The sequence below is a fragment of the Mirounga leonina genome, unplaced genomic scaffold (genome assembly GCF_011800145.1).
Source record: "Mirounga leonina isolate KUSES-001 unplaced genomic scaffold, KU_Mleo_1.0 Mir_153, whole genome shotgun sequence".
Classification (NCBI taxonomy): domain Eukaryota; kingdom Metazoa; phylum Chordata; class Mammalia; order Carnivora; family Phocidae; genus Mirounga; species Mirounga leonina.
In genome coordinates, this window is record NW_023270387.1 from 16,172,443 (window position 1) to 16,193,813 (window position 21,371).

Here is a 21,371-nt window from a genome sequence, read left to right on the forward strand (position 1 = left end):
CCCCGGGCGGCGTGCGCGGGCCGCCGCAGTTCCGGCGCTGGCCGCCGGGCGGCGCCCCGCGCCTCGGCCGCGCTCCTCCCGCGCTGCCCGCTCCCCGCTCGCTCGCGGCCGGACACAGACTGCCTTCAGCTGCCGGCGGATCGCGCTGGGGCCGCCGCGGCTGCTGCGGAAGCAGGGAAAACCGGAAAACAACAGCCCGGCGGCCCGGCCCCAGCTCAGCCCCCGGAGTGCGGAGCCGCCCAGGTAAGGGCAGGGCCCGCCGCGGCGCCCCCAGCCCGCCCCTTGGGCTGCCGCCCCCTCCGCGCCCCCCGCGCCCCCCGCGTCCCGGCCGCGCGGGCCCCGCGCGCGCCCCCTCCCGCGCCCGTGCCCCCTACTTCTGACGTCTCTGCCTCTCCGTCCCCCCCGGGGCCGCTGCCCCGCACCCTTCCCTGCCCGCCGCCCCCAGCGCCTCCCCGGCGCCCTGCCTCCCCTCTCCCGCCTTCAGCCCGCCCGTCCCCTGCCCTCGGATCCCTGCGTCTCCCGGGCTCTGGACCCCCATCGCCCCGCTCCCGTAGTTCCTCCCGTCTCCATCCCCGTCTCCCTCCCTCCGCAGCCCTTCCCCGGGCCCGCGGTCCTCCCGCGCTGGTCCTCCCCTTCCCCTGTGCAACTCCCAGCCCTGCCTGTGCCCCCTGCAGGGACGCCGGCCCCTGCCCGCCGCCGGCGCGCTCCCCCAGCCGCCGTCACCCCCGCTTCCCGCCCGGCCCCGGCTGCTCTGCCCCATCCCGGCGCAGCCCCGGAGCCCGCGAGGCCCCCTCCCCCTTTGCTCGCTGCCATCTGCCTCCGCTGCCCCCCTGCCCCTGCGCTGCACTCCGGCCACCACCACACCCCCACCCTGCACGCCGCCTCGCTTCGGGGGCACCGGCGTCCTATCAGAAATGCCCCTCTTTCCCTGGACTAATGAGGCTCCCACCCATCTCACCCTAGTTCACCCGAGTGGGAAGTGAGGGAGAAACTCTGGAGACCTGCATTTGGGCGTGTGATGGGGGAGGGGGCTGGGGGGGGAGGGGAGCTGATTGAGATTCTCTCCAGTGAGGACTGGCAGAGCGCTGAGCTGCTCAGACCTGGCCAGGGCGGAGGGCCGGCTGGCGACAGCTGGGACAGGGGTTTCAAGGCTCGGGGAGCACCTGTGTCTCTTTCCCCGGCTCCCTGGAGCTGAAGAAAGTGAGAGCCGAGGAGCTGGAGCCCGGGGGAGAGTTGGCCGGTCGCGGGGGAGGCGGCGGGGGGGGGGGGCTGGGCGGGGGCCCTCTGGCCGGCCTGCCTGCCTGGCAGCCGTGGGGCACTGCGGCCTGAGCTTCTCCCCCGCTGGACCTTTGGCTGCACAGCTCTTGGCATCTCTACTTTATGCTGCCATCTTCTTCCTGGTGCTGTTGTCTGGTGATGCCACGAGGTGCCACCTCCCTGCCTCCCTCCAGTGGCTCTCCTGGGCATGTCTCCCAAGGGCCTGGGTTGTCTGGAAAGAGGAGAGGAGCTCTGGGCATGGCCGGGGCCCCTCAGAGGCCAGACCCAGTGGTCCTGGGGACTGGCCCGGAGTACCGAGCCCTGCCAGGAACAGAGAGCTACCTTCGCTTAAGCTCCCTGCGGGTCACCTGGGTGACAGTGACACTTCCAGGAGCACCTGCAAACAGCATGGCATCCCCCCTCCCCTGGGATAGAGGCTGTCTGGGTTGGCAGTGGGCATCTAAAAGAGCAGTGTGGTCCCACTCTGCCCACCCCCCCAACTGAGTATCTGTGCTCCTGTGATCTGGCCCGAGGGGCCTGGGGAGGTCAGCTGTGTTCCGCTCCCCCCTCCACCCCCCGCCCGGGAAGGAAGCCCCAGGAACTCCACTGGGCATCCATCAGGCTGGTTGTATTTGGTGAAGCTGCAGCCCATGCCTCATCATTAATCAGGTTTATTATTTTCCTCACTGGCTGGATGTGTTCCTCAAGGTCGCGACCCTTTGGAGAGTTAATCTAATATGCACACATTACAGTGTCTGGGTTTGTTTAATTTTCCGTATTTTGTTCCTTTCTTGCGAGCGAGCCTTCCTTGGGGAGCTGTGGTCCGGGCTTGCCCACCAGCCTCTTGCCCGCCTGGCTGGCTCTGTCCCCTAGCCCTCTTCCGGACCTGCCACCTGAGACCAGAGGCAAGGCTGGTCCCCAGAGCTCTTGGCCGTGCCTGGTGGGGAAGAGGGAGGAGTGAGTGGAGGGGCCCTGGGGAGGACATTCTGGTTTTTCTTTGTTTTCTCCATTCCCCACCCCCTCGCCCCCCAGGCATCTTGATCATTGGCTGACATTTTCATCCGCATCAAAAGTTCTTCCCAGAGCCCAGGTCTGCGTCTGGGTCTGGCTTTCCAGTTTGGTTTTCCTCCCCCGAGGACAGAGAGGGAACTTTGGCGGAGTGGGTGAGAAGTGGGGACCCTCACGAGGGGATGCGGGGGGCTCCTGGAGAGCTGGTCTGAGCCAGACCCAGATGGAAGGAAGGAAGGATGGCAGGAGGACCTGTCCTGGGCGAGGGGAGACAGTGCTGGAAAAGCAGGGGAGCGGCGGTCAGGGGCAGGTGGTTGTGCGGCTGGTGTGGGCCAGGCGGTGGCAGGGAGTGTGTGGGAAGAAAGCCTCTGCCGTCACTTCTGCATAGTACGAATCCCTCATGTGTGTGAGGAGCGCCGCTGTTTTCCAAATGCTTTTTAGAATTACTTCATCTGATCTCTACGAGGCCCTACAAGCATTTCATCTGCACTCTCACCCTCCAAGGAGGTATCACTGATCCCCCAGGCGCTGAGGCCCGGGGAGCTTAGGTGACCCGTCCAAGGCTCTGCGGCCACACGGGAGGCCTCTGGACTCCCGGCCCAGTGCTCTGGTGCTGCTACTTGTCGCTGGTGAAGGTCTCTGCTGCTCAGCCCTCCTTCTCCCCATCCCGAGCTTCAGTTCGTCTTCATGTTCTCCAGGGTGGGCTCCCCACTTTCCCCTCCCCGTGGGGGCTGGCTGGTGGCCCGCACTCCTGGCCCAGGTCTTGGATCTGGCTAATTCTTGGCTCTGCGTTCTCAGCCCCTAGACTGGCTGCTCCGGCATGTGTGTGTGTGTGTGTGTGTGTGTGTTGGGGGGGTTGTCCCACCAGTCCCACCCCAGACAAGCGCTTCCTCCTGAGTGCCTCCGGCAGAAAGTTCCAGGTTCTCCCAGACACTGGTCGGGGAACCACAGACGCCTAGGCTCTGTCTTCTGCCTCCGCCTTCCCCACCCCACTCCCGGGCGCCTTATCCCTTTGGCGCTCAGTTCTTTCCGGCACTTCTGGTGCCCAGCCTGACCCTTCCTTGCGCACTGCCGCTGTCCCACGCGGGACTTCGGCGACTCAGCCCCGGCGATGTTCACACAGCCTCCTCGCTGGGTGGCCCGCGGGCTCCGCTTCCAGGCAGCCTGCTACCACACCTGCTTTCCTACAAAGATGGCGTTTGTGATGCGTGACCAGGTCTCAGGAGCCTCAGTGTCCGCCCCCCCCACCCCACCTGCACCTCCTGGACACGGTTCCCTGTGGTAGCTGGGAGTTTATGGCCTTCCACCTGTGGCCCCGCTTTGTGCCTCTGGACCTGATCCTCGCGCCGCCCTCTGCCCACCCTCACGCCGGGGCCGTGACGCCCTCAGCCTGCCCTTCCCTCCTCTCCTCTGCCCACCCGCACTTGCGCAGCCTTCAGGATGTGGCCCGGGAAGCCCTCCCCACGCCCCGCGCCCGGTGGTCCCAGCAGGACATGGTGGCAACGTCAGCAGCTAAGGGTTGGGCAGATCTGGCTTCCTGTCCTGATGTCCCTCTCTGGGTGACTTTGAACAAATCGCTTAACCTCTCTGAGCCTCTCTTGTCTCACCTATAAGATGGGGACCATCTCCCCTGCCTGAGAGGGTTGTTGTCAGCATGGCTGTATTTGGGGTGGGGAATGTGATTTGTCAATGGGAAGGCCGCCCAGGGGGCTCCTCTCACGCTGCGTCCTTGGGGTGCTCGTTTAGCTCCCATCCCCTGCCTGCTCTGGGTGTGCACCTGTCTCTGTCTGTCTCCCCGCCCGGAAGGAGCAAGGCCTTTGCCTGGTGCCGGAAGTTTCTGTCCTTGGCTCCTCACCGAGCGTGCCCTGGCTCTCCACACCCATATGTTGGCCCCTGCTTATAGTAGGAGTGGAAGAAATAGTTGCTGCTTGATTATAACGTTTGGTTACATAAAATAGAGCATGCCTTACCTTTAACAAATCCAATGTGAAAAAACAATTTATGCCCCAGTACGAGCCAAGGTAAATCATGGGAAGGAAGGAGAGAATCAATTTAACACCGTATTGGCTGCACATCCTGCTCATTTCACAGAGTCACCCCAGCTCCCTTGTGAGCACCTCCATATTTACAGATGAGGAAAGGGGGCCCACAGGGGGCCCCTCTGAGTCCCACCATGGTTCAGGGAGCACTCCAGAACCCCACTTCCTTCCCCAATACATGGGCCTAAAAATGGGAGGGAGAGGCTCCTTATGGAAAGATTTGATACAAGTTTTCTTTGAACAACTCAACACTTCCATCATTTACATAAGCAGGGATTGGGTAGTTGGAGGCACCTCAGCGAAGCAGGTTTAGGATTTGGGGGGCGAGCGCAGGAGGATGCACCACAGGATGGGGAAAGGAGGGGTGCAGGGGTGCGCCCTGGCCACCATGGGCCCTGGCGGTTGGATGGGGCTGGAACTCAGTGAGGAGGAGGAAGGACTTAGCGGGGGAGGAGGGCTGCCCAGGCAGAGTGGGGGACAGGGGCGGCCTGGGGACTGAGTGATGGGTGCGGTGGGACGAAGGGGTCCTGTCTTCAGGGAGTCAGGGTGGGCAGGGGTAGGGCAGAACTAACAAATTCAAGAGGACCTTGAAAGCCAAAGAGAAGAGGTTCAGCTTGCTGCATCGGGTTTGGGGGACCCGGAGCATCCGGGGCAGACGAGTGAGTGCCCAAAGGGGGGTTGAGGGCTGGGGGCGACGGCAGCAGGGGGGTGCACTGGAGTGGCATTTCCAAGGAGCAGCAGACCATGCGGACAGATTGGGAACAGCAGATGAGGGAGCAGAAAGTGTCGCAGAGAACTTTGAGATTGGAGCCCTGGAGGCTCGGCAGGATGGCGATGCCACTTCAGAAATAGGGAAGCCAGAAGGGAAAGCGGGCCTGAGGGAAAGCTGAGGAGTGTGTTCCCAGACGCGCTGTGAGGCAGGCGCCGGGAGCATCTGGGGATGGAGCCTGGGTGGCCTGTGGACTCCAGGATGGCAGCTGAGCAGTCTTGTGCTGGAAGTTACTCCCCGGTGGGTCTGTCGCCTCCAGGGGCCCCTGAGCAGAGCTTCCCCCCAGCCTGGCTCACAGGAGTAGCCCCAGTGCCATGCACTGAGCAGGTGCTAAGTAAATATTTGTCTTATTAAAGTGGCTCCAGGTCATGTTTAACAAATCTTTGTTACAGAGAGAAATTCCTGGTGCAAGGTGGTGGGTGAGGAGGGGACAGGAAGTCCGAGGGGGCCTCCGGCTTCCGGGAGTGGGGTGTCCTGGGGCCCCCCCCCTCAGAATCCAGGCTACTTCTTGCTGCCTCAGTTTACTCTTTGTTATCTCTGTAATCTCAGGCATATAACACACTCGACCTCAGGGACAGAATCGCGGGCAGGCTCCCTGGCAGGGGAGGGGGTGCAGAGGGGCGCGACCCCAAGGACAGGGGCATCACAGTGGCGGCCTGGGAGAGTGACTGTGGAGTAAACACATGTTTAGAATGGGAGTTTAAGGGCCAGAGTTAAAGAGGAGGATTTAATGGAATGAGAAATCAATAGCCCAGAGGAGGTTAAGATGTGTGAGTGAGAGGTTGGCTACAAAGTGCACTTAATAGAAAGAAAATTTCGCGACGCCGTGGAGGATGGCAGCACATCTCGGGGCAGCTGGGGTATGCTGCCCAGAGGCTCCTGAGTAGGGAGACCGGGTTTCGGGGGTGTAGTTCGGCTGTCACCTTTTGGGGGCTCTCTCTGTCTTTCTGGGTGGCCTGAGTGTGACACCTGCGTCCCTCCAGCAGAGGCTGTGTGGTGTCGTGGTGGGCCACACCCGGCTCAGATTGCATGGGACTGAAATCCTGGCCCTTCCAGCTGTCGGGCCGGGAGCTGAGGAGCCTGATCGCGGCCGAAGGAAATCTCAGCAGGTGCGCTAAGCGCCCAGGGCATGGTCACAGTTGTTGCGCTTACAAGTCCGATTACGTTCTCCTCTTCACCGAGTTTCTCCTAGACCAGTTCGGCTCCTGGTGACAGGGTGGGGGTTGGGCGTGGCCACTCGGTCCAAGTTACAAGGTGGGCAGTGGCCGGGCTGGGGTGTCAGCCCGGGGCTCCAGGCTCCCCGTACTGTGCCCCTTTCCATGGGCTTCATGGCCCTCCAACAGGAGCGAGAGGGCAGGCAAAGAGAGACGTCAGTAATCCATTTGGTCCCATCTTGGCATCCAAACAAAATCGGGTTGGCACTGACCAGGAACACAAACTTAACCCTCTAAGACACTCAGACTGGGAGCCCCTCGGGGTCAAGGAGATGGCCCATGTTTTTGTGTCTAGCAGTAGGCTCACGTTGTAGGCACTCAGTAAGTATTTGTTAAGTGGACAAATTAGTTGACAGCAACAACACCGATGGCAATAATAATAGCGAGTATTTTTCAAATACTTACTATCATGTACCAAGCACGACACAAAGTGCTTTCCATATATTATCTTAGTTCATCCCCTTACTAACGTTAAACTTTAGGATACTGTTTATGCCCAAAGAGGTCACTGGCAATACTGGGGAATCGGTGAAAGACCCCCCTCATCAGAGCTCCTGAGTGGGCCCTGAATCATGGGCCAGTCTTTTCCCACACACGGGCCATCCAGGCAAGGGCTGGGAGTGGACGCCGTGAACCGCGGATGAGACTCTCTCATGAGTTGAGAAGTTTGAGGATTGGTGGCACTCAGGGGACACGTGGCTCCTTGAGGTCGCAGCAGCCCCACCCTGCCCGGACCATCCCGTTCAGGGCCCTGGGGCCCAGCTGGCTGGCGTGCGTGGCTGCCTGCGTCATCAGTCGGGGGATCTTGCTGGGGTCTTGGACTCTCAGAGGCATGACGGGGTAGCTCTGGAAGAAATCTGATGGAGCACTTCTGTCACAGTTGTGGTTATTTATCTCTCCAGCATCTCCCCAGGTCTGGTTCCGTTCCTAAGATCATGACAGAATGTCCCCAGCAAGGTTGGTGACAGGATAGGAATTTGGGCATGTCTTTCTGGAGGCAGGAGAGACGTTTTCCGAGGTAGAGAAGACTAGAGTGGGTGTAGGGAGGGCCAGAAGGCCCCTCTGGAGTCCTTTTCTGGGGGTGGTTGTGGAGTTTCTCACCAGCTGTTCACTGCTCCTGAGTTTCCATCAGACGATCAGCCCTCATGCTGAAGCTGCTAATGTCGCTTCCTGGTGGGTGTCACATATTTAAAGGCTTGCAATGTTCTTGGTGATTTCTGCCCTTGCCCCCAGGATCTCTCTCAGACATAGAGAGGGCAGCTAGGAATGATCATCTCAGACTTCCAGAATTTCAGGAATGAGCTGAAAACCAGTGTTATTGGGTTGAAGGGTTGGATCAGGATCCAGGACTCTGGCTCTGTCCACACACCCAGGGCCTTCTGAAAGTCACCCATGGGCCATGCAAATAGCCGAGGCAGTGGTGGAGAATATTCCACAGAATGAAGCAGCATTTGTCCAGAAATGATAATGCCTGTTTTATTGCTGGGAAAACTGAAACCCAGGGAGGGTACTGAAAAATAGAATCTTATTCCTGGAAGGAACTTGAACTCATTCGTTCAGCATCCTACCTGATGCTCTCCTCTTGTCTACACACAGAATCTCCGCTGGCTAGTTATCCAGCCCCAGTTGCTACCTCTTCCCTTCCTTCTCTTCCTCCTCCTCCTCCTCTTCCTCCCCATCTTCTGAGAGCTGACGTTATTGAGCACCGATTACATTCTAGATGCTTTGTGTGTATTAAGTTGATCTACTGACAACCAACCCTATGAGTGAACTGAGGCCCAGAGAGGTCATGTAGCTTGCTCAAGGTGACACACTAGTAGGTGGTAGAGCCAGGCTGTAAATTTGGTTCCCTGGGCCATGCTCTTGACCCCTCCTGAGGCAGTTGTAAACGAGGGAACATGTGAGGATACCGAGCACGCTGTCTGGCATACAGAAGGGGCTCAGGAAATGCTAGTGATTTTCTTCAAAAATACCAGAAGGTTTTACTTTATCCTGAGCCAAATCTACTTCCCATGGGTCCTCGTTCTGCACCCCTCCTTAGAACCCCATAAGGCACTTCTACCCCATTTCCTGTTCCAGTCCTCGGGCTGTGAAGGTACCTCATGAGCAGAAGCAAAGCCAGGATTCAGGCTCTTCGTAGCTGGGTTTCTGTCCAAGACTCTCTTCCCCACACTGAGGCCCCTGGCTGGGAAGATGATGGGGGTGCTCAGAGAGATGTCTAAGACTCGGACTCATCGGCAGGTAGTTACCTGATCCTTGGCCACAGGGCGGTGCAGGTGGTTGCCCCACATCCATTCACAGGGCACGTTTCTGGAGTTCCTCTGGGGTGCCGTGCACGGCCACAGGGTGGCACTGGGTGGGTGCACCCCACAACCGACCCCTTACACCGTGCCCGCACAGATACGGAATCTGTCGGATGCTGCACTGGGCCTTGGGTCCTGGGGGCAGGGGGCTGAGGCCCGAGGTGACCACCTGCTTCTTTGAGCTCCTCCGAGGCGAGGTGATGCTGCAGATACCCCTTGCCCCGAGAGGGCCAGAAAGTTCAGGTGACCCAAATCTAGGAGTAGAGAGTGGGCAACTGGATGGAGAAAGCTCCCCAGTTTATTTGAGCTAAAATAGCACCATCCCATTCGCCTTTGAAAAGTGAGAGTCCTGCCAGAGTCCAAAGTGAATAGGCTGGAACATGCGGCCGGCCAGGTGGGGTGCGGATTGGAAGTAACCAGGCCACTGGGCTACGTAGGTAGTGGAGAGTCAGCTGAGAGAGCGCATGTCCGTCAGCAGGAGGCTGGCAAGCTCTCGTCCCCTCTGCTCCTCTGTGGGGAGGGGGTTAGCCTGGGGTGGGGGGGGAGGGGTGCGAGAGAGGGGGGATACTTGACCTGGGGCCTCAGTTGCTGGGATGGGGCCGACCTTTGTCCCACGTTCCCGGGCCCATAAGGGCTGTTGCTCTTGCCTCCTGTCCATTGTCCTGTGTCGTCGCTGGACCCCGCGGCAGCCCTGCCCCATGGGGGTTATTCGTTCCATCTGACCCAGGAGAGAAGGGGTGCTCCTCGAGCCCTAGAGTAACTTGCCTAGGTCGCACCGCTGAGCTGGTGCATTGCCCTTTCTCCCTATCTGGGGCTTCTCCTCCGGGGCCTGCGCTTCTCCGAGGAGCCAGTAGGTGTCTCTGTTCAGCCTCCAGCCCCTGGCAGGGGAGGAACTGGAGCAGCTCACCCAGGGGAGGGTCAGGCCACACGGATGGCCCGGGGAGGTGGGGAGAGGTCATCACGTCTCCACTGGCACAGGGGTGTGTCTGTTTCTCAGCTTCGCACCCCCAACGACTAGGACAGTCCCGGCATATAGTAGGTGCTCAATAAATACTTGCGACGTGGATGGCTGCGTTCTTGAGCTCCTTGTGGGCAGAGGCCGTGGATCGGGGAGCCCTCGGCTAGTGCTGAGCTCTAGCTCTGGAAAGCTGGGATGGGTGCTTTAACTCACAGATGGGTGCGGCTGAAGAGTCAGTTAGTTGTGTGGATCTCAAAGGACATTTTCTCCTTGGATCGGGGGGCTAGCGTGACCCGTGATGAGGCACTTCACGCCGTCCTCAAGCCCAGTTGAGCCTGGCATGAAGGGTTGGGGGTGGGGGACTGGACAGGGGTGTCTTAGTGAGAGCAGATGTGGTGCACACAGGGGAGGCGCTCTGACTTGAGATCGGGGGAGGGGGTGCTGGTGCTCCTATGAGTTGGGGCAGGGGGCTCCAGGAGCAGGGGCCTGAGCCCCGCGGGTGCTGTTCCAGACACCCAGTGTGACCTGGGACCGTGTGCACCCTGGTGGAGTGAGCTGTGAGGGAGGGCAGTGGGTAGGGAGGCATGTGGGGAATGCAGGCGCAGAGCCTAGGAAGAGGCTGCCCTTGTGTGGGGACCATGAAAAGGGACCCAGGATCTAGGGGATGAGAGGAGGTCCTGTTTGATATTTCATGCCCTGGGTTCTAGGGCATGATCAGGAGCCATGTGGAAGCAGAGCCTCAGGGACTCTGGCCACCTGCTGCTGGCCATGGTCAGCCGGGTCTGCTGAGTGCCCCCCGCCCCCACGGGCCTATTTCTGCTGATTGGCAACAGTGCCCACAGGGCTGAGTTGAGAGGGGTCTGGGGCTGAGTGTGGGCTCCTGGGACGGGGCCCGGTTTGCCTTTCGTCTGCCGCGGGCACAGGGCAGGATGAATTTGTCAAGTGAGGTTTTGGCCAACCATCTCATTTTACAGATGAGGAAATTACTCCGAGAGGGGAGGTAACTCCCCCAAGGTCACATGGCTTGCAGAGTCAGGATTCCCCAGACCCCTGGTTTGTTCTGTCTCTTGCCTCTGTGACTTGCAAGGAGCCTCTTATCAAGCCAGGGGACCCAGTGCCCTGCTCCCATGCTCCCGCACCATGGCTGGGGCCCTCCCCAGCTTCTAGCCAGCTCCCTCCGCCTGGGCAGGATGTGGAATGGGCCACAGAAGCAGGCCCTGCTCTCTGGGAGTTGTGACTCCAAGAGGCGTATGGAGGAGAGCCAGGCCGAGGCATCCCCGCGACAGACAGTACATACACTTGTCAGGAGCACCCCCGGGCTAGGGGTGCATGAACACTCCGAGTCCAGGTTGAAATGGGCAGAGCAGGACAGGCTGATGACTCTCCTTTGAGCAATCCACACAAGCTTCTTGGAAGAGGGGGCTGCCTGGCAACGTGATTCCCTGTCTCCTTACTGACTGTGGAGCCTTGGACCTGGCAGTTAGCATATCTGAAGCCTCTGCGCAGCAACAAAATGGGGCCAATAAAGAGCCTATTCTCATAGGGCTTGGGGAGGAACAAATCGGTCACATCTCTAAAAGTGCGTCTTAAGTCATAAGGTTCGTTCATTCATTCATTTTTTTTTAAAATATTTTGTTTATTTGTTTGAGATAGTATGAGAGAGAGCAGAAGCCGGGGGGCAGAGGGAGAGGGGGAAGCAGGAGAAGCAGACTCCCCCATTGAGCAGGGATCCGGACTTGGAGATCCATCCCAGGACCCTGGGATCACGACCCGAGCCGAAGGCTGACACTTAACCGACTGAGCCACGCAGGCGTCCCCATAAGGTGCTTTCAGCAGATACCGTCTGACTTTAGTTATGTAAGATTCAGGCAAGGTAATATTTGGTAATGGAAGTCAGGCTCGTAGCTACCCTGGGAAGGGGGCGGGAGGGGGCCCTCTAGACCATTGGGAATGCTCTGTGTCTGCATCTGTGAACTGATTGTATGGGAATTTCACTGATCTCTACAGGTGCGTGCACTTTTCAATACATACATTATATGTCACTTTTAAAAGTTTTTGAAGTTCTAATGGCTAGAGTCTGGTCACTGGACAGAATGTCTAAGAGGAGGCCTGAATGACATTAATAGAAGTAGCATGGTGATATTTGTTGAACCCATTATAGGCAGTGAGCTAATCATTCGTGTGCATTTTCTCATTCAATCCTTGCAACAAACCCCATTTTACAAGGCTCCGAGAGGGGATGTAAATGACCCTGGTGTCACACAGCCAGCCCATGGCCAGGTCTGACTGCAGAGCGGGCCTTCTCGGCTGAGTATGAAGCCCTCCGGTGCTGCCCTGATCCCCAGGTCCGTCCCCTAACGGGGGGCGGGGGGCGAGTGTCCTGGGCTGGGTTGTCTTTGCCCCTCTGACCCGCGCGGGCCTCCTGCTGGGCGCGGCAGCTGGTGCTGCGATGGGCAGAAGAGTCACAGTCGCTGTGCTCGTCCCAGTCTGGAGATGCCTCTAGAATGGAAGTAGGTGGGAAGCAGGAGCCAGAAGGAGGGCGTCTGTCGGAAGAGTAGCAAGTGCCGATGTGCTTGGTGGGAGGGTCTCCGAGGGGAACGGTGGGGAGGGGGTGTGGAGGCTCCAGGGGCAAATGATGGTGTGCTCAGTAAAAAGCCTCCAGGACAGATGCCTGCCAGGTGAGGGACAGAAAAACCATTATTTCTCCCAGCAGTTGGAGGGAGGAGGGAGCTGCTCTGCATAATGCGAATTCCCTCCCTAGCTTCCACCTGGGGGATTTGCATCTTCTCGGAGAACTCCGTGCTCCCTGGGAGAAGCCGGGAGAAGCCAGGAGAAGCCGGGAGAAGCCGGGCACATGCGGGCATCTTCCCAAAGACTGGGGGCTCGGAGGAAGCTGGGAAGCCAGGCGCCTTTGTTGCCTGTATTATTTGGCGAAGCAAGTCAGCCTAACTCAGACTAAGCCGCCCGGATGTGTGGCCTTGTCGAGGGGGAGAGAGGTAGGACTGTGTTCGCGTTTATATGCAACTGGCAAACCAGATAAAGCCTTACTGTTGTCCAAGGCTTCCAATCAGATGGGGAAAAAGAGGGCCCAGTGGCTTCATTCAGGGTGCTGGAGGACAGACAGCTTCATAGCAGAGGAACCTGCTCACCTCCTCTGGGAGGCCTGCCCTGATTAACCCCTTCAGCCCCTTCCCGTTACATTTCAGTCCTCAGCAAGGACATATACACCGTGAAGAGAGTAATAAGTACATTAGCAAGTTCTTGTTGTTGAGGATTGATTTTTGTCTTCAGTCTATCTCCGGTACCTTGATCCTGTTACCCGCCTTTGACTGGAGGCTGGCTGAGGGCAGAGAGTACGAGGACCCTTCCTTTGAGCCTCTCTTTGGGATTCCCTCCTTTGAGCAGGTGCCCATCGAGCCCAGCTAGCTGACTCTAGCTCCCCAGTGCAGCTTTGGCTCTCTGCCTCAGGATGTTTGCACATGCTGTTTACCCTGCTTGGAACCCCTTCCTCCACCGCCTCCCCTCCTCTTGCTTCGCTCCTGCGCATGGCTTCCTCCTTCGGGCAGCCCTTTCCTGCTGCCTCCTCCAGGCTGAGTGAGGCCTGTTTTGTGTGCTTTGAAGCTTCCAGCACTCCTTCCCTTTGGAACTCTCCCCACACCACATTGTAATGGCCCATTCAAGGCCCCTGACTGGGCCTGAGCTCTGGGGGAGCCAGGGATTGGATTGGGCTGTCACGGCCACTCCTGGGCCCCAGGCCCTAACACAGAGCCCCGCAGGCGGGAGAGTCTCGCTGGATGTTTGTGGAAAGAGGGGAGGCCACTGAGTGCCAAAGAGAGGAGCAAGGTTCTGGAGCTGCTGCTTTGGGAACCCAGTTGCTGGGCCCAGACGCGTCGGAAGGGTTCCCCTCGTCTGTGCGACTCCTTCCAGCCGAGTCTGAGTCCCAGAACAGCTGCTAGAGGCAGGTGTCGAAAGCCCAGCCTGGGTACCAGTGACCACATCGTTTTTGCTCCGCACCGAGCTCCTGACAGCTGTGCATGGATGCAGGGTAATTGTGTTCCACAAACATGCCTGGATGTCAAACGGGTAAGACCCCTGTGGGGAGTTGGGAGGGGACCAGGAAAGGTGCTGGCCATCATTTATCCTTCCGTGGAACCAGGTGAGGGTGATTTCAGGTATCCTGCAGTTCTTGGTAGAGAGAAGCCTTCCTCCCTCATGCCCCTCACGGCCACCATCCCCGCTGCGTGCACATTGGCTTTTAGGAGCTTTCATATCCAGCTTGTTCATGTAATACTCCAAGCAACCCTGGGAGGCGAGTGTTGTTGACCCATTTTACAGACGAGGAAACAGAAGTTCAGAGTGGTTATGCGGACACGTTTGCCTCATGGTGCTTGGCTGGTAGGTAGTAGAGCTGGGATCCAGCTGTTCTAGCGTTCCCTACCACAGCTGCCCTTCCTCCCAGGCAGTTCAGCGCCCTGCTTAGGAATCAGGGAGCCCCAAGTGCGAGTCCTCAGAGCAGACCCCCGCACTCTCGCTTGGCGCCTGGGAGTCTGTGACCTTGGAAGGGCCCGTGTTCCGACCACAAAGTGCGGGTGGGAGGGGCAAGTCTGGCTTTGACAAATAGCCCTGTGGTCCCAGGACACGCAGGGCTAATTCAAGTGCAAACAGTGTATTAGTATTTATTACTCATGCTTCACTGCTAATAAAAGTCGAGTTTTAAAAACAATGGTGAGGGGCGCCTGGGTGGCTCAGACGGTTAAGCGTCTGCCTTCGGCTCAGGTCATGATCCCAGGGTCCTGGGATCAAGTCCCGCATCGGGCTCCCTGCTAGGCGGGGAGCCTGCTTCTCTCCCTCTGCCTCTGCCTCTCTCTCTCTCTCTCTGACTTTCATGAATTAAAAAAAAAAAAATTTTTTTTAAAAACAATGGTGAGCAAATGATTTGGTCTATGGCCTGTGGGAAGAGGATGCAGGGAAGGATATTTCATGGAGAGGAGAGACAGGGGGACTTAGCTCCTGCAGGTTCCTCACTGGGGGGCTGGGTGGGGGAAGGATTCCTACTGGGACAAGTTCCTCAGACAAACGAAGCAGCTCAGCATAGGCTCTACGATGCCTGAGGATGTGGGAAGAGGGAGAGAGGGCCCTGGGGCTTGAGGGGACTTGGAGCTGGATAGCCCTTTGGGGTGAGGAGAGGTCTGATTGTTACACCTCCTCTCCTCTGCGATAGACAGCCCCCCTGTCCCCTGTAATTCATTGGTCCTGCTTGTGTCTCAGGAGCATCATAAGCTGGTAAAAAATGTAGTTTAAAAAAGACAAGACCTGCTACTGTGTGACTTTGAGCAAATCATTTAACCTTTTGGGGCCTTAGTTTGCTCATCTATAAAATGGGAATGCTGAGACCTGTCTGGCGCATCATGGGCTCAAGAGGGAAAACAGGGCTGTGCAAGCGATGGGACATCATGAGCCAGCCCATGTTCGGAGACAGTGCTCACACTCTTCTCAGGAAATTGCTTTGCTTATAGCTGGGCTTTTGGAGGGCTTGGAAAATGTGAGGGTTCTTGCGATTTGTGTGTGTAAGTAGTACTTGCAAGAGTTTTCAGTACGTATCTGTCAGGAACGATGGAAGGGGGCCTGGCGTTTTCCTCCCTTCGCCTTCCCTGCCCCCCACATGCACCTGCTCTGTAGTGTTGTCCCGAGAAGGGCTTAGACACCCGATGTCACCGGCCGGCACGCTGCACTGGGCACTCTGCCACGTGCTGTCCAAGTCTCACCCAGCCTTGGGGTGGGCACCAGCGTGATCCCATTTCACTGGAGCGGGAAACTGAGGCCCAGAGCAGTGCGGGGCCTACCCAAGGTCACAGTTAGAATTGAGCCCTGCCTGGCTCCTTCAGCACCCTGTGCCCTCGAGGTTCTCGCCCGGGCATGTCATGCCAAGTGTTGTGTCAGTGACGTTGGGGTGTCCCTGTGGAGTGGGTGCCTTCCCTTTTCTCTCCCCTGTACCCCCAAGTGGAGACCTGCCCCACCTCTGGATGCCCTGAGCATGAAGATGGACTTCAGTGCACCTGGCAGGTGTTTTGCCTTCAAAGCACCGTGGGCTGCAGGGAGCAGGACTTCCAAAGGCTGAGCCAGGGTCTGTGGCCCCTCAGATGCCTGCCTGATTCTGATTTTGGCCTCTTGGAGTCTCTGCTGGTTCCTCTCCACTTTCGGAAGTGACCTGGCCATGTGCTCTGAACATCCTCGCCCCAGCCCCAGGCCCTGCTCCGTGCACCTGCCCAGGCCCACCCTTCACCCCAGGATCTCTCCATCTGGCTGTCCCAGTGGGGTCTGCCCTGGGCTTGGGCAGGGTCGCTCTGCAGGGTTAGCAGGGAGTGTCCCACCCGCTGGGAGGCATTGAATCAAGATCTCCCTGGAGGGGGAAAGGGTATTCTTTAGACATTTTGTGTAAATTAGTAATATTGTAACTGTTAATTGAATGTCCATCGATTGCCTGTCAGAGGTTTGATTTAATCTGTCCTTCCCCTCCGAGTCTCAGTCGACCACTTCAGTGCTTTGCTTGCTTTGTCTCATTTTTCTTTCTCTAATGTGGACTCCTCCCCCGCACCCCCCAACCTTGGTCTCATTTCGCTGGCTTCATGATGAGCATCTTCTGTTTTCTGGCACTGGCCTTGGCCTCCCTGTAGCCACTAGTCCCTCCCAAGTGGATCCGCATGACTCATCCCTCAACTGGAGTTTTCTCTGGTATCTGGAGACCCAGGCGAAGACAGAGTTGGCCTGGTGTATTTCTTTTGGGATTTGAATGCTTTGAGATGTTCTACAGGGGTCTGGAGACTTACGGGGTGAGCCCTGGTTTTGCTGATTCATTCATTCATTCATTCATTCATTATTTGGGGGGTGGGTATCAACTTTATGCCAGGCCCTGTGTTTAGCTCTCAGGGAACACATTCCTGAGTTCAGCATTTTGTAGTGAAGATGGAGCACTGGACAGATAAATCAGGGCAGCGTGATGTGCTGAGGTGGAAGTCAAGGCACAGAGCCAGGGGGACACAGAGAGGACATGGAAATCAGACGTGGGAAGCAGGGAAGCCTTCCTCGAGGAGGAACAATACCTGTAATATAGCCTGAGCTGATTTCAGAGGACAAGCAGGAGTTAGTCTGGCAAAGAAAATGTCAGAGGCATCTGCGAGCACTCCCTAAGCATGGGGCAGTGGCGAAGGGCTTTCCTTGGATTATCTAGTTTGTACCTATAACAATCCTACCTGCAGGTGCTGGTAGCATCTTTAATCTCTGCGGTGGCAGAGCCCAGATCCCACATGTCCTTGGTAGGAACTCAGGCGTCTGATTCAGGGGTGCTGCTTCCTCCAGCATCCCGCAGCCTCATGGCTGTTGTCTGGCCCCGGGATGCTCTGCCAAGGGTTGGGTCCATGACCTTGGGGTATCCCCGTAGCGCCAGACTATGGAGGGTCTTATGTGTGTGCACTAAAAAGTATAAACTGTATCCTGAAAGCTACAGAGAACCACTGAGAAATTTTAAACAGAATAATAGCTCGATCAGATTTGTTTTTAGAAATAATTGCTCTTGCTGCGGGATGGAGGAAGGATGGGGCATGACCCGGACCTCAGGCGCAGAGAACAGAGAGCAGTAACTGAGTGTGGCAGTGACCAGAGGCTGGGTAGCTGCCTAAGGCAGGGGGATGGGGGCTCGGGCGGCACAGAGGGCTCAGTGAACCTAGGGGTCAGTTGTACTTGGGTGAGGAGTGCTAGGTGAAAGGCAGGTGTTTAGATGATTCTCAGATTCTTTTTTTTTTTTAAACCAGAGGTTACAAACATTCACTTTTGTAAAATACATGAATACATCTCATCAAAATAAAGTCTTGTCAATAGCCAGATTATTACCGTTACAATTTCCAAATCAATGCAAAATAACTTTGTTGATCCTGGGAAGGCCTCACGCCCACATTCCCTAAAATGAGAAGGCACGGGCGTGTGTAGCCGCGGTGTGCTGGTCCTCCCCACTGACGAGGAGACTCTCATGGGGCATGGATCTCACACTGAGGACCATAAGTTGATACACCGTCAGCTCACTGGCATTATTTATTGCGTTGTTTCCCCCAACACGGAAAAGATGCATGTGAAAACTACACAGGGTGGAAAAGAAAGCCTTCCGGTACTTCATACCCTCTCAATGTAACCGCAAGGCTCATTAGCTGCAGAAATGCCTCATAGCCGTTACCCCAGCCAGGACGGGTGGTTTCTTCTCCCCAGTGTTACTGAGATGTAATTGACAAACCTCGCTGTAGAAGTTTAAACTGTCCGGCATGATGGCTTGACGTACGGATATTGTGGAATGATTAATGAATTTAGCTAGCATCCATCAGCTCATAGATACAATAAAAGGAGAAAGCAAAAAAAAAAAAAAAAAAAGGCAACAGAATTTGTTTCCTTGTGATGAGAACTGAGGATCTACTCTCTCAACAGCTTTCTGTGTCTCCTACAGCTGGGTTAACTACGGTCATCACCTCATACATGACCCCCCTAGGACCGATTCATCCCATAACTGGAAGTTCGTATCTTTCAACCACCTTCCTCCAATCTTCCCCAACTCCCGGCATTCCGCCCTCCGCCTCTGATAACCACAAGCTGATCTCTTTTTCTGTGAGTTTGGATTTTTGGTTTTGGTTTTATTTTTTATTTTTTTAGATTCCACATAGAAGCGAGATCATACAGTATATGTCTTTCTCTGTCTGACTTATTTCACTTAGGATAATGCCCTCAAGCTCTATCCATGTTGTTGTCAATGGCAGGATTTTCTTGTTTTTCGTAGCTGAATAATATTCTATTGTATATATATACTACATATTCTTTATCCATTCATGTGTTGATGGATACTTGCACTGTTTCCGTATCTTGGCTGTTATAAATAATGCTGCAGTGAACATGGGGGTGCAGATAGGTCTTTGGCATAGTGTTCTCATTTTCTTTGGATAAATTCCCAGAAGTGGGATTACTGGCTGATATACTAGTTCTCTTTTTAATTTTTTGAGGACCCTCCATAGTACTTTCCACAGTGGCTGCACCAGCTTGCAAGCCCACCAGCAGTGCACGAGGGTTCCTTTTCTCCACATCCTCGCCAGCACTAGTTATCTCAGATTCTTCTTTTGGGGCAGCTGGGAGTCATTCACCAAGTCCGGGCATACAGGCAAGGACTGGACTGCAGTAGAAAATGATGGACTCAGCCCTGTTTTAGACTCGCTGATTTCCAGTGACCATGGCGATCTCCAGTGAACAGTTGAATATGCCCGCCCAGAGCCCAAGACAGAGGCAAGGGCTGGGGTGGAGATTTGGGAACTGGGGCAATAGGGGGCACACGGGTTTGGATGAGCCCCCCGTGAAAGACATTTAATGGGAGAACAGAGGGGGGCTGATGATAGCTCTGGAGACTGTCCACTTGGACGGCCTGAGTCCACAAAGGGACCAGAAGAAGTAGACAGAGGTAGAAGGACCACCGGGAGAGAAAGGTGTCTCAGAAGGCTGGGTAGACGTGGGGGACTGGTCCCCGGTGTGGAACGCTGCAGAAAGGTACATACAATAAGGCAAGAGCAAACAGTGCTTTGGGGTTTGGCAGCTCAGGGGTCCTTGGTGACCTTCCTGGGAGAGGATTGGGTGGGGCAAGGGAAGGGGGAAATTCAGGAGGGGAACAGTGTTGGACAGGACAGGAAAGGACTTACGACAGTGGCCCCTGCAACCTGGCTGGGAGGGGGGAGAGACCAGGAAAAGCCGTGGGTGGGGGCAGAGGGCCCAGGGAGGGCTTCTCCAGCCTGAGAAACCTGAGCCCGGTTTACTGACTGAGGAAGATCAGCAGAGGTAAAGAAGGGGGGGGTGGCAGTGATCAGCCATTCGTTGCCCAGGACTCAGGGGCTTCCTGGAACTTGGACTAAACCTGGGATGATCACAGGCAAACTGGGACAGTTGGTCATTCTGGGAGAGCTTACTTTCACTGGTGAGCTGGTCAGTGTTTGACAAAGGGCTCGTGTGGGGAAGCCCTGATGCATAGTGTTTCCTGAATGCCATGGTGCGAACACTCTTGCCATGGGGTGGATACTCTTGCCATGGTGTGAACACTCTTGCCACAGTCAGTGTTAAGCTACCAATGTGACATGGCTGAAGGCAGAATTGGGAAATCTTATGAGCTGGTCTGGGCTGGCTCCAGCACCCATCAGAAGAGAACCAGAGGGAGGGGCCTGGGGGGCAAGAGGGGCTTCCCCGCAACGGGGACCAGGGGAGGAAGGAGGGCTCTGGGTGAATTTCAGACCCGTCAGGAAAGTGAGACCCTGCTTGGAGTGGGTAGAGTGGGCCAGGGATCAGAGGTGAGCCTGGGAGGGAGCCTGACTCACTGGGGCTGATGTGGTCAGGGGCGCAGGTGGTGAAAGTATTGGAGTCGGTGCGGGTTTGGGGAAAGAAGAAACAATGACCAGGAGCTGGGCGGCCCTGAGGAGCCAGGTTCAACGTGAGGCAGAGGCCACAGGTGGGCAGCCAAAGGCACGTTTGGACAAGCACGCCTGTGCTGTCACTTGGCTGCTAAGAGGGACAATGCGGGGACCCTCTTACTCCGTGGGCAAGGTTGGGGTGTGGTATGGCAACACTGGGCCAGCCTGGGGAGGCAGGAGAGGCACGGGGGGAGCCCAGGAGGAAAGCACCTGGTCAGGCCTGGTCACGGGTTCTGGAGCCTCTTTCCTCAGCCACGCCCCCCCATTCTGGCTGCAGAGCTGAGCGCCTAGCCCAGGCGCCAGCCCGCATCCCAGGACTGTCCAGGCTCCCCGTCTGGGACAGGGCTCAGCTTGGAGAGTCCCTCTCTGCTCCCTGTGCTGCACTTTGTCTCTGCTCTCGGGCGTGTTTGGGGGCCGACCCAGACAACAGGACGCTTGGCTGGTGCAGCTCTAGACTCATGACTTCTGGGGTCTGGGGAGGCAGCATAATGGCCTCGGAGTCAGAAAGACGTGGGTTTGAGTCCCAGCCCCATCATTTAAACTCTGTGGGTCCCTGGTCAGGATGCTTAACTTCCCCAAGCCTCAGCTTTCTCATCCATGAAAGGAGAATAACAGGAACCCTCACCATAGAGACCTACGAGGATTCGATGAGATAATCCGTGGAAAGCGTTGGGCACCATGCCTGTGAGTGTAGACATCGCTCAGTTAACGTTAGACGTGATCTCCGTGGACAGGTGTCGGCTTCAGCTGCGCCTTCAGATGTTCTTTCTCATCTGCATCTACCCCCTCAAGTGAACGGGATGATCTTGGTTCCCTGTCCCTCCCCTCTGCTCTCTACTCCCTCCCCGCCTTCCCGACTCCTCCCCACAGCACTCACTACCTGCTAATACGCTATATAGTCTACTTATTTTATTTATCGTCGGTCTCCCCTCACTAGAATGTAAGCTCCATGAAGGCAGGAATGTCTGTGTTTTGTTCACTGCTCTATCCCCAGGATCAAGAAGAGTGCCTGGTATACAGTAGGTGTTAAATAATTGTTATGAATGAATTAATAAGTGAAAGCCTCCAATGACCTGCAAACTTTATTCTTGGTATTTGTGTCAGCTCTTAACGTCCCCGTTCCAGAATCTTTCACTATTTATGAAGCCTGATCTGGATGGTCTTGTTCTAGTGTAGTGCAAACAGGTAGGACCAGGAGGGAGGGAACAAATCATTCTACCTGAGGTGAGACTAGGACACGATTCACCGAGATGCATTGAACTAGGCTTTGAGGGATGCATAGGAGTTTTCTGAGCGGGCAGAAGAGGAAAGGATATTCCAGGCAGAGCCAGTAGTAGGAACAGAG

At 56.5% G+C, this 21,371-nt stretch overlaps 1 protein-coding gene across 1 annotated transcript in view; it reads left to right on the plus strand.

Moving 5' to 3' along the window:
* The first annotated feature begins 205 nt into the window (after positions 1–205).
* GRIK4 (glutamate ionotropic receptor kainate type subunit 4) overlaps positions 206–21,371 on the plus strand; it is a 427,067-nt gene continuing 405,901 nt past the window's right edge. Inside the window, exon 1 of the mRNA XM_035009151.1 lies at positions 206–243. The gene's annotated coding sequence lies outside the window, so the exon portion shown is untranslated. The remainder of the gene's footprint in view (positions 244–21,371) is intronic.